We start from the raw sequence: 12,556 nt of genomic DNA, 5'->3' as shown, positions 1-12,556 counted from the left end.
TTCAATGTCCAATTGGAGTTTGAGGACTTGAAACCTGATTGACAAGCATTGATTAAAGGTTAGACGTAACTTTGACTTGATTTTCTTGACATTTGAAACTTGACTTGAAAGGATTTGACATTATTGGGGTTTTGGGTCATTTTTGGGGGCTGGGGTCATGGTTGGAGTTGGGGGCTTAGTACTCTGTCCTCACAGCGAGATGGCCCTGCTTTGAACTCCAGTTGGGACCTTTTTGTGTGGAGTTTGCATGCTCTCCTCATACATGGTGGGTTTTCTCTGGTTTCTTCCCACAGTCAATAAACATGCATCAAAGGTTAATTAATGATTATAAACTATACCTCAGTGTGAATATAATTGTGTGGTCCTGAGATGGATGGGCGACCTGTTGACAGTGACCAGCGCCTTCACCCCATACAAGCTGGGAACCCCGTGATCCTGAAACGGATTGAGTGGGTTTGGAAGATGGATGGAATGTAATTTTTTAAAAGTGGAATACTTTTATTTTTAAATGATATTAAATGATTGTTTCAGTGATAACAGATGTACCAAACATGAACACCTGACCTGAACTCATTCAGTTCAGGGATTACCAGTGACAGAGTGAAAAACAGAACCGTAAATCTCCACTTCATAGTCCACGTCCACCCTGTTACTGCAAAAACCACAAATAAATAGAGGCCACACAAATTTGATGCATTTGGTACCTTTAGTAACACTGCAGGTATTGAACTTGATGCTGCTTAACCCTTGTGCTGTCTTATGGGTTCCAGATGACCCCACCCTTACATTGACGTGTTCTCCCCACCATGATAAAGGTGGATAAAGGTGAAGAGGATTTCATGTAATCCATGGACACCAGTGAAGATCACAAATCATTGAAGAAAAAAGGTTCAGTGCACTGTCTAGTGCAGGGGTCGGGAACCTTTTTGGCCAAGAGAGCCATAAACGCCACATATTTTTAAATGTAATTTCGAAAGAGCCATACAATAATGTTGTGTCCTTTTCCCACACTGAGGCACGGAGACTTAACCTCTTTTAAGGTTCTTTATTCTGGTTACTGTAGACCGCAACAAACGCCGTTCAATTAATTCAGCAACTCCTGAATCTCTCCCGCCGAGACGAGAGCGCTTCTCCCAACTTTATATTCCCCCCTCCCGCTCCAGCCCTCCCATTTCCTTTATTCGCCCCATAGCTGAACCCCATTGGTCCAAACTCCCTAACAACAGGCTGAGCGACAGAACTGAGGGCCAATCAGATCTCTGCCTGATCGATGCGTTCCATGAACTCCAGAACTTTTAACGCGGCCCAACAGCCAAGTTAAACTCAGTCCGCGACAATATGTTTAAAACTAAATATACAAGTGAATGTGTCATGGTGCAGGGTGGCTCGAGAGCCGGTTGGACCCAGACGCAGAGGTGGAGGCATGAGGATCAGAGTCTAGAGGGTTTAATGAACAAACAAAAGGCGCTGCAGAGCAGGATGACAAAACTAAACAAAACTCACTGTGGCGTGGAACAAGAAACGAGGAACATGGCATGACAAGGACAACCAGGACAGGAATAACTAATGGACCAACACAGGAGGAAGGCAGAGACAAGACTTAAATACAGACAGGGCAGACAAGACACAGGTGGACACGATCAGGGCTGATGGGGACCAAAGGAAGTAAAACTCAAGAAAACAGACAAGACAGGAGACTTTCAAAATAAAACAGGAAACAGAAACAAGACAGAACAAGGACCAAAAACAAGACAAGTTCAAATCATGACAGAATGTGTGCATTTGATGTAATTTCAACACTTTTAAAGTACAATAGGTCTGTGGATTCTTTTTAAAAACTTCATTATGCTGTTGCTAATAAATGATGAGTATTTCTCGTAGTAGTTTTGCTGATGGTCTAGTCTAGTTGATACGTGGTGAGTTTCTGCTTCATGCAGGCGTTGAGACTTTAAACGGGATCTTAGGTCTGAATGTTCTTTAGATGTGGACAAGGAACCAAACACTCACTCACACGCTGCAGCGGGTTTACGTTTTTACAATCCCTGCGCGATTCACCTGCTGCCTGTCCCCCCCCTCCCCCCGGCTTTCTTCCTCACACATCCCGTCCCCGAAACTGCGCGCTCTTCCTCAGAGACGGGAGCGCGCAGCTTTAGGCACGGCAATTCACAGGTTTCCGGGTGGTACAAACTCTGTGAAATAATAGATAATAGTAAAGGATTTTCAAGGATTTTTCTGCGAGCCACATGTGACCATCAAAAGAGCCATATATGGCTCGCGAGCCATAGGTTCCCGACCCCTGGTCTAGTGGGTCTATATGACCCAACTCCCAATGGTAAAGTGCCTTGGATAGCACAAGGGTTAAGTCAGGCATCATCTGTGATTCAAGAACACTATGCCCTGATTTACCAAGATCCTGGACAAAGAGCCCAAAAGGGCGTGAATGTGCAACAGGCAGTTTGTTTAGGACTCGTCAGTACAAAGAGGATTTGTGTTATAAATAACAGGCCTAAAAGCAGTATTTAAATGAGGCTACTCTGTGGAGAGCAGAGATGGAGCACAGGAAATTGGGTGCTGCTGGAACAAAGCCATCAAACGTCTGAGGTTACGCACACTGTGTTTCCTGTGACGAGAAGGCCAAAGTGAGCAGATACTCAGGCCTTAGCAACGCACACTCGACTGCTGGACGGCCCGTATATGGGCTGACAAAAATCAAAGACGGGGCAGCGGAGAGTGCTCCCAATGAGGGCAGCAGCCGGGCTCTGGAGAGGAAGGAAAAGCACAGGAGAGATGCACAAACGAAACAGTTAAGATAAAAACAAGACAAAGGAGGAAAAAAATGGAGGTGGAAAGACAGAGTTAAGCAGTGTCTGTATTATTTACTGCAACCAGTTCCATAAAAACTCATACAAGGGCTCTAAGTTAATGTTTTGATTAGTAAACCGACTGCATAGTGTTTTTGTGTGTGCTAAAATGCTTTACAAACACCAACCTTGAGTTGTGCCCTTGGTGGTCATGTCGGCTGTCATGTCATGACTCACAGGAGGAATGTTGGTGTTAACAACAGATGACAAGGATGTCGAGCTTTCTTGTAGATACACACGATTGGAATAAAGCTTTAGAAATTTGACATTTTACCAGAGTGAAAGCTCCATGTAACTTCTCCATGTAACTTTGGCAAAAGCCATAAATGTTATGTGGCATGCAAAACCATTCTAGAGAAAAATATCAGGAGTTGGATCAATGTTTTGTGTTATCATTTTTTCTTTACATTTCTGGGCAATTTATGGGTCATCTAAGATAGCACAAGGGTTAAAGAAAGAAATACTCAGAAAAGCAGTTTTGATCTTATTTTTCTTGACATATGTCCTTCATCATGAGAATAATGCAACAACATTTTAAAAATACCAAAATCATGATTTTTCTTGGAGTGGGTCTTTAAGTTGATGAGAAGGACCCTGGAGTTAACAGGCCAAGGAGAAATACCTAAACCCCCTGAAGGGGGAGGTATGGAGTCATCAAGTTAGGTTGTATTTTATCAACTTTTCAACTTGGTTTTACATCAATGAGTCACACGATGTATTCTAAATAGTTATACATTTAAATTTCTGGTTTTATTTTACTTTTTCCTTCAACTCTTTACGAAACAAATGTCCTATCTTTCTGGGAATTGTAATTTATTCACAAAGTTCACCAAACTGTTTGTGTAGTCTGTTTGAAATCATGGAGACCCTCTAATGACACGAGCCTGTATCTTCTCTCAGAAGATCTCACTCATGAGACCACGTGCTGAGGGGATGATTGTTAAAGAATGGAAAACATTTTTAAACTTTTACTTGATTATATTTTGTTTCTTGGAAAACGAATTTCCTTCCAAGGAAGAACCGCCAAAGAATTTTCCGTTTTTCAAAGAAAGATGGCAATGGTCCCTACAATCTTTAACCCTTGTGTTACCTTAGGCAATTTAACATTGGGAGTTGGGTCATCCAGACCTCTCTAGACAGTTCACTGAACCTTTTTTCTTCAATGATTTGTGATCTTCACTGGTGTCCATGGATTACATGAAATCTTTCCACCTTTATCCACCTTTGTCATGGTAGGGAGAACACGTCAATGTAAGGGTGGGGTCATCTAAGATAACACAAGGGTTAAGGATGAGGAGGAATCATTTGCCATTCAGCTTAGTGATTTAGATCAATGCTCCAACAGCTGACTTATAAAGTGTCTGGCTGCTTTGTGTGAACATGACCCATGACTTTGAAAGAATGTGAGTCTGTGTTGTTGTTTTACTCTGACTTTGCCTTCATTCTCTCTCATTAGTCTGAAGTGTGGAGCAGTATTTGGAAAAATGCCACCCTTCACCTTTCAACTTTCACAGTCCTCACCTCCCAGCCTTTTCTGCTGTGGGGGGGCTTAGTTTTCCTGCAAAAGGGACCTTGAACTCTGCAAACTTCATATAAAAATGTCCTGTCCTGTTAATTACTTGCTATTGTTATGGTAATTGGCATTGCAATTTCCATTACCATTACCTTCATATAACTTCATATAAAAATGAAGTTATATATATACAGTATACGTATCCATCAGGTGGATGGATACGTATTTTGGACTCATGTTTTAATGGTCACTGCATAGAATGCGGGTGCAGATGGTGAAGCACAGACATCCACCGTGGATGAATAGTGTGTTTTTGTGTAGTTGTAGATGGATTCACAGTGCAGGAAGGTGGAGACGCTCGTTAAAATACAAACCGAATGTACCTGTAGACCAATGCATAACAGTTACTATTTAAAAACAACTTTTTGAATCAAGGAATTACATTCCTATACCAAAACTTTATGTAACCAGTGTTTCTGTGAGTAAACAATCAGGAAAAAGACTGCAGCCTCTCACCCGCACAATGAAACACATCTGAAACACATTGGCTCGATCCAAAAGGTATTTTCCAATTTCAATTGTAATCAATTTATTTCATTTTAAAACGACTTTATAATTGTATCAGGTCATTCTATTTCCAACTTGCCTCACGGCATAGCAATCTGGTTTGATCGTTGGAGCATAAATCGATTCCTCAATTAAGTCGATTATCTATTAAACCCTTTTTCAACCATGTTGGGGTTTTTCTTTGTTAGTTTTACCTTTTGATGCACATCAATTTCTTTAGACAACAAGTCCATTGCTAACCTCTGTGGATATTTTGAGACAAACGAAGCTTGAAGGTGCTAAGATTGTGCTCTTGGATTTAGAAAGAAATTTATAATATTGCTTGAAAAAAAACTTAAAACCCAGTTTTATTTATTGTTTGTCTGAGTGCATGTCTGCTGCTCCTCACGAGTTTACTGTTGTCGGTCTGCATGTTCCATACATTCACCCATTATGCTTCCAAATAAAAGGTCATTTCTGACATCATTATTCTGAAACGAATTACTAAAACTCTGTGTTCAATAAAAAGGAGGTAGAATTCTTTCAGGTCAAAGTCAAAGAACGACAAACTCCAGTCAAAACTGTTTTATCAGCATTAAGTCTGTAATCCTTAGATTTTCTTCTGAAGTCTGATTGAGTCCCACACTTCTGCATTTTTGAAACTGAGACCTGATGAAGTGTTGAATGTTTCAATATTAGTGTCATTTCTGATTCCAAAAGCTCAAATTATCAAATGTTTTCTGCTGACTCAGCATATTAGGTTACCATGTTGATGAGGGAGGAGCTAGGTTCTCTCCTCATCTGGTCCTGTTTTTTCCCGGATTCAGGGCTTTAAGATCTGGTTAAGGTTTCTCCTTTCCAAAAATTATCAATTTTGTTTCAGACTTTGAAAAAAATCATAAATCAAATTGAAATGCTTTTATCTTGCTAGTTAGAACAGAAAGCAAAAGCTTTTCTCCTCAGCTGCACAAAGTCAGACCCACAAGAGGAAAATAATTCTTGATCTCTGTGTTTTTCTTCCTGCTGTTACCTTCTTTCCTATCTGACTTCTTTACAGATTACAAACTGGGATTTATTTTGTCTGTTTGACTGATCTTCCCGTGCGTGACCTTAGCCTGTTGTGACTTACCGATCTGGAAACTTTTCTCAGGATTCCTGGAATCATCAAGGTCATCTCCACCAGGGGTCCAGTGAGCCGCTTCGCTGCTGACTTCTCCAGATGTCTATCACCCAAATCCCACATGTACTACCACTCACCAGGTTTGTTGTCTTCTAGCTTCAGGATCCTTTTTTAATTTTTTTTTTAACTTGTTCTGTCCAACAACTGATGAGAGCTGAAGGCCTTTTATGTTGGACAGATTTTACTATTACAAAAAGAGGTTATGTATCTTTGGATAACCAGGGTGTAAATTTGTATAAACCCCTTTTTTGTTTTTTTTAAATGATTTTGTATTCATTTGTTACATTTAATGTTTGAAGTATATGAATATAAATAAATTAATAAATTTTTATATACACAATTTTTTTTTAGTCGAGAGAGAGGGGAAAAGTGTGTGTGTGTGGGGGGGGGGGTTGAAGAAAAATAAAAAAAAGAGAGAGGGGGAGAAAGTGAGGGGATACAAGGGCCGGGTTGTTGATTTAGGTTATGATTTTAAGCTGTGTAACATTTATACCAGATCTGCTGGAAATACAAATATTCCATCCAAAAGTAAAATTCTGATACTAAGATAAGCGGAGGATATCTGTTCATCAATACACTGTGGGTTAGGAGGAGGGATGAAGCAGACAGGGAACAATGTGACAGTGTGCACGTGCACGTGGGGGTGGAGATACATGCGCACTGCCGAAGTCAACCATGTGATCGTTAGGGGAACCACATCCTCCCCAGTCAGACCAGGAGAAAGGGTTCCTTTCTGCTGCAGGTGAATGGAGGTCTCCTGATGATTTATTCTCTTGGCCAGCTTTATAACTCTGAGTGAGTGTGCATGTTTTATAACACCTTGTCTGTCGGCCAAATGATGAAAAGAGTCTGTGCATACTTCTGGAGTCAAAAGGATCTTCATACAAAAAGGAATCTCAGTTCATGGTGGAACATTGTCAGCTGCTCTGCTTTCTAAAGGTTTAAATACTTCCTATACAGAGCAACATATTATATTTGGGTTGCACTCCCCTTATCCAGCCTAAAAGTCTCTGGCCTTTATCTCAACATCTTTGGGCTTTCCTTTGGAAACGCTGTGCAAGGTCGAAGTGGTGAACCCTTGTGCTATCTTAAATGACCCCACCCTTACATTGACGTGTTCTTCCTACCATGACAAAGGTGGATAAAGGTGGAAAGATTTCATGTAATCCATGGACACCAGTGAAGATCCCAAATCATTGAAGAAAAAAGGTTCAGCGCACTGTCTAGTGGGTCTAGATGACCCAACTCCCGATGTTAAAGTGCCTAGGATAGCACAAGGGTTACGAGGGTTCCCTCTAAGTCCATAACTTCAGCCAACCATGTTTCTTCAAAACATGGAGAGACCACAATGAAGAGTTTAGATCATTTTGTTTAGCCAAAGAGATTTTAAAAAATGAAATCCTCAAATGTCTTCAAAAACTAATGAATTCCCAGAGATCTCTGCTAGTTGTTTCCTTTTCTTTGTGGCTTTTATGAACAACTGCAGAAAAAAACTCTGGGAATCTGAAAACAAACCACATTTTATCATGTAAAGCTTTAACTTTACTTCAGATATAAATGCTTAAAGTCTACATTTAGAATAATGTTTTCAGTGATGACAGTCCTGACTGCTCTGGAAAACCCGGGGGACTGTTGTTTAACCCTTGTGTTATCTTAGATGACCCCACCCTTGCATCGACGTGTTCTCCCTACCATGATAAAGGTGGATAAAGGTGGAAAGATTTCATGTAATCCATGGACACCAGTGAAGATCACAAATCAATGAAGAAAAAAGGTTCAGAGCACTGTTTAGTGGCTCTAGATGACCCAACTCCCAATGTTAAAGTTCCAAGGGTAGCACAAGGGTTACGGCAGGAATCTGAACACTGAGGTGTACTGGAAACCCGCTTACGCTGACCAGGATCTCATATTTACATCCCAGCACCGCACATGAAGATAAACAAGGAGTAATAAGAATATTACAGCAGAAACACCAGAACCTCTGACGCAGAGGGAACCATCAGAGAAACTTCCCACAGCATCTGTGGTTTGATGAGGTCTGTGTCATCCAGAACAGTCAGGAGGGATCTGATCTGAACATTAAGGAAAGTAACACCCCCACCCATGCAAACACACACACCTTCACACACACACATGACTGCAGCTCCTGTATCCATTTGTTAAAGTCCCACTCCAATTGTCTTTTGATTTCATTTCAAAGCGTTCCCAGGGGTCTTTAATTATGATTAGCCAGAATCTTAAAAAACGCTTGTTTTCTAGGACAGTTTCTGAAGAGCAACAGAAGTTCATAAGACATTCACGTCTGAATTGTGGGCGGGACCATTGGCATGGAGCATCACTGCCCCCACTTCCCATCACCCATCCATTCACATGTTCTCCCATTAGCTTACAGCCCCTCAAACCCCCGACCTAACATTAGCGGTGCAACCAAATTTTTGAGGAACACTGGAGCTTATTTTGAGCCAGATGCCAGCTGAGACAGTGAAAAGAAAGATGTAAATAGATCTATTTGTCTGCAAGTGGATCCATCCTAGTGCAGCACAGCAGGAAGCTTGTGGCCCACCCTGTGTATTTTTTCTATGTCACGAATACAATTTATTTCAAATGGCATATTTTTGTTTACTCCTAATTCACAAAGATTTGACTCAAGAAATACCCAGAAAAGCTATTTTAGGCTTAATTTTTTTATGAATGCTCTCCATCATCAGAAAAAGGCCACAAGAACATGTTAAAAACACACACAGACAAAAACATTTTCATCTGAGTGGGTCTTTAAGGAAAACATCTAGAAGAAGAAACTCAAAATATCAGACATATATTGAAGGAGCTTTTTAAGGACAGAATCATATTTTGAGTAATTCTGCTTAACAGGTCATAATCTTTTAAAATTTAAAAATTTTAAAATTGTCATTTTTCTTTTAATAAATCCCTCTAATGAGGAGAGTTTGAATCTATTTAAATATGTTTTTCCCACTTTAGGAATAAAATTATGATTTCATGTTCATTTACTTCAGGTCTAAACATCACAGACAGTTTTCTTACAATTTGAAATTCATTACATCATAGGTTAAAACCTGTAATTCATTTTCAATAATAAGAATGCAATTTATTAAAATATTTCAACAGAAATCTTAACAAATTTTCACAAGAACGACTCAGTTTTCTTTCTTGTGTACTAAATGTTTTGCTTTTCTTTTATTCTCAGCAATCATCACGTCCAATCATTACATTTTCTTCAGTCATACTGCCATCTGTGGGAATCAGGAACTCCGAGCTCAATTCCCGGGTTGCCAGGTTATGCAAAGCTGCACAGCCAGAGAAAACTATAGGGGGTTAGGAAAACATCAGATGTGATGCAGTCACAGACCACAAAAGGGGATGTAAAGAAAAAATGATAAAAAGAGGCATAATGTTTAGGTGCTCACAGTATTGAAATATGAATTTATCCAGGGTTTCCTTTCTCAACTGAAAAGTCCTCATCTGTGGCAATAGTCCGTTCATACAGCATCCTGTTTGGCTGGTGTGGCCATAACAGGTGCTGGTCTGTATGTAGGTTTCACCACAATATTATTGTAATGCTGCCATCCTCCGTGTTAGATCTTCACGTCCAGGAAGGATAGACGTCTGTTTCCTGGCGCCTCCAGAGTCTCAGGAGGATTAGTTCTTCTTTGTCCTTGTTTTCATTTTTTGGTTTGTCTTCCTCATCCTCCAAAATGTGAGTCTGCTTCAAGTTTATAGAAAAAATTGGATCTTGTAATTAACCCTAAAAAAGTGAGGGTGTGTCTCCTCCTGTAAGGTTTGTGGTCGATGTGCCAGTTAATTGTCTTTGTGAATTTTTTTATTTTGAGAGCTTTTTTTCTTTTAGGCGCTGGTAACTGTACTGTACAGTTTTACAGGTGTTAGTAGAATGAAAAATCATGTGAAGCGTTGGAAGCAGAGTCTCTATTCCTCCAGAAGGTGGCGTAAGAGAGTGGAAGGAGCTTTGTCAGAAGAAAAGCTTGTACCAGAAAGAGGGAAGGAGGTGATGAAGGAAATCCCGACATGATCTGAGGAGGTGGAGCTTGATCAGAGGCAGAAACTCGGTGGAGAACTTGGGGTTGGAGTCTGGTCAGAAACTAAAAACCTTAAATGATGTGGACATGTTTGTGGATTCAGATCTTCATCGTTTTGCAAAAGATCTTAAAACTGTATGGGTGATGAAGCAGCATCACAGGTTGTAGGAAAGCATCTGAATGTCAGTCTGTTTTTATTTTCATCTCTCTGCTCATCAGCAGGTGTTTGCACACCGTTGCAAGGCAAAAATAGACTTTCAGAGAAGGAATGCAGAAATGTTTGGTTAGTTGGCTTGTGGGAGGGGCTAAACCTTATTTAGGGGGAACTTTGGTCACATTAGTGGTAACAAACTCTTGCAGTAGGGATTTCTGTATTCTGTCTTTTGTTTGGAACCAATAAAATCCCTCTTTTAAAATTTTACATTTTTGGCAGTTTTAGTGTCTTTTTAAAAGAAGGAAGAAGAAAAACAACTCCGTCACAATCTAGTTCAGTTCAGTGGAACTGTAATTTATCAAGTTTGTGCTGCTGTTAACTACAAAAGATATAGGTGTGGACTCTCACTTCTGTTTTCAGCTTCTGGAGATGACAACAAAAAATAAAGAAGTTTTTATCAATGCTACATTTTAAAAGTTGAATAAAATCTCAATTAAAGACCTTAAACAGAAAATAAGACTGAAATGGGACATAAAATCCCCTATTGGATATGGAGAGGAGGTGTCATGGTTTGGCTTTCTTTGTATGAGTTTTTGCTTTCCGTCTTGTTTGTGTCATGTTTGAGTTCTGTTTCCTGTTTTATTTTGAAAGGTTTACTGTTATGTCATGGTTTTGCGTTTTACTTCCCTATTCCCAATATCTCCTGATCATGTTCACCTGTGTCTTGTCAGTGCTGTTTGTATTTAAGTCTTTTCTCTGCCTTCCTCTTGTGCTGGTCCATTAACGTCTCTTCCCTGACTCCCTTCTCTACCATGTGTTCATGCTATGCCCACAGTAAGTTTAGTTTAGTTTTCCTGCTCTGCAGCGCTTTTTTTTAGTTGAATAAATCCCTTGCCCTGGAACTGTGTGCCTCCCGTCTCTGTGTTTTGAGTCCTTCGTGCTTACCAGCCCTCCCCAACCTGACAGAAGGACAGTGAATACTGACAATAGTAGGTGAGAAGGAGATGAAGAGGAAAAGGGAAAGGAGACACAGAAGGGCCAAAAAGGTGCGTGGCAATAACATCAGGACACCCTGTCATAGTGTTCCAAATGCATAAATAGCAGATTATCACTTTTTTTCAGATATTCCTTTCTCGGATGGACTTGTTTTTATTCTAAAACTAGGTGGATTTCAAACCAAAGGTTTTGCATCCTTGGTGTAACTGTATTTGTTAATTGAAAGCTTTCTTTACCTTTTCTGACAGCACATAGAGGTCAGTACAGTATGATTATCCCAAACCTGAAGGGGAAATTGCAATGATTTAGTCAAAGGTGGTGAAACGGGATCCTAGACAATTTATCTTTCCCACTGTTTGTCCTCTGTGGGTAATTTAAGATGACCTATTGTTGTGCCACAGACGCGTAAAAACGCGCACATGGGAGGGGGTGAACCCTCAAAGATCACATGAACAAAGTGAAGATTCTATGTTGTTTCTCCGGTTCCAAAAATAAAAAAAACTTACAGAAGTACAAGCTTTGTGGCAAGCTCCCGTGAAGATCCTCCTGGAGTCGCCTTTGCTCCAAACTGATTTTGTTGCACCCCCCCCAGTAGTCGCTCTCCTCACGCGCGCACACACGCACACTTCCGGCAGGTTGCGCTAAAAGCGCGCATCTCTGCGAACTACTCGGCCCTCTTCCGTGCGGGTGAGCCTCTTGCCAGCAGCCGTGGAGCTGGGATCGGAGCGGTGCTCGCAGCGGATGGATCGCGCAGATCTCTGCGATGTTTTAACCGCGACGACCGACAGCACGAGCGGGTGAGTCTCCTGGATGGATCCGCAGAGTGGGGCATGTTTAAGGGAGGGGGGGGGGGCGTGCAGGGTGCCGTGATTTTGCGTGGGCAGCCTTTCCATTGTGGATCACTGAGGTTTTTCAGTCCGTGGAACGTGCGTTGCGTTGCGGGGCTGCTCTGCAGCTGTGCGTGAAGGGCTGTTGACTTTCAGGGCCGGGGATGGTTGAGCATGCAGCGCTGCAGCTCGTGCTGCACGGGGACGCCTGAAAGGCCGCTTGCAGCCTGTCGGAGCTGTGGTGGAGTGGGAATCCGCTTCATTTGCAAAGGCTTCGGAGCATGAGGCGTGTTATGGGGGATGGTGCGTTAAGGTGTTCTTCAAGACGCAAATGACAGCCTTGGAGATGCTGTCTTTAAAAAGAAAAGCCTCAAGATGCTAATGGGCTTCACTGCAGCGTTTATATGAATCATTTCTTCCCTCAGAG

At 41.2% G+C, this 12,556-nt stretch overlaps 1 protein-coding gene across 8 annotated transcripts in view; it reads left to right on the top strand.

Annotated features, from left to right (window-relative positions):
* Positions 1 to 9,193: 9,193 nt before the first annotated feature.
* Positions 9,194 to 12,556, top strand: part of fat3 (FAT atypical cadherin 3) — a 75,455-nt gene continuing 72,092 nt past the window's right edge. For 5 of the 8 annotated variants that reach the window (XM_011482765.3, XM_023961440.1, XM_020708371.2 and 2 more), the window contains exon 1: positions 9,195 to 12,099. The gene's annotated coding sequence lies outside the window, so the exon portion shown is untranslated. Of the gene's footprint in view, positions 12,100 to 12,556 lie in introns of all 8 variants that reach the window. The other 3 variants (XM_023961439.1, XM_011482763.3, XM_011482762.3) reach the window with 2 other exon arrangements.

Source organism: Oryzias latipes, chromosome 13 (genome assembly GCF_002234675.1).
Source record: "Oryzias latipes chromosome 13, ASM223467v1".
Classification (NCBI taxonomy): domain Eukaryota; kingdom Metazoa; phylum Chordata; class Actinopteri; order Beloniformes; family Adrianichthyidae; genus Oryzias; species Oryzias latipes.
This window is presented reverse-complemented; position numbering and strand designations above follow the sequence as displayed.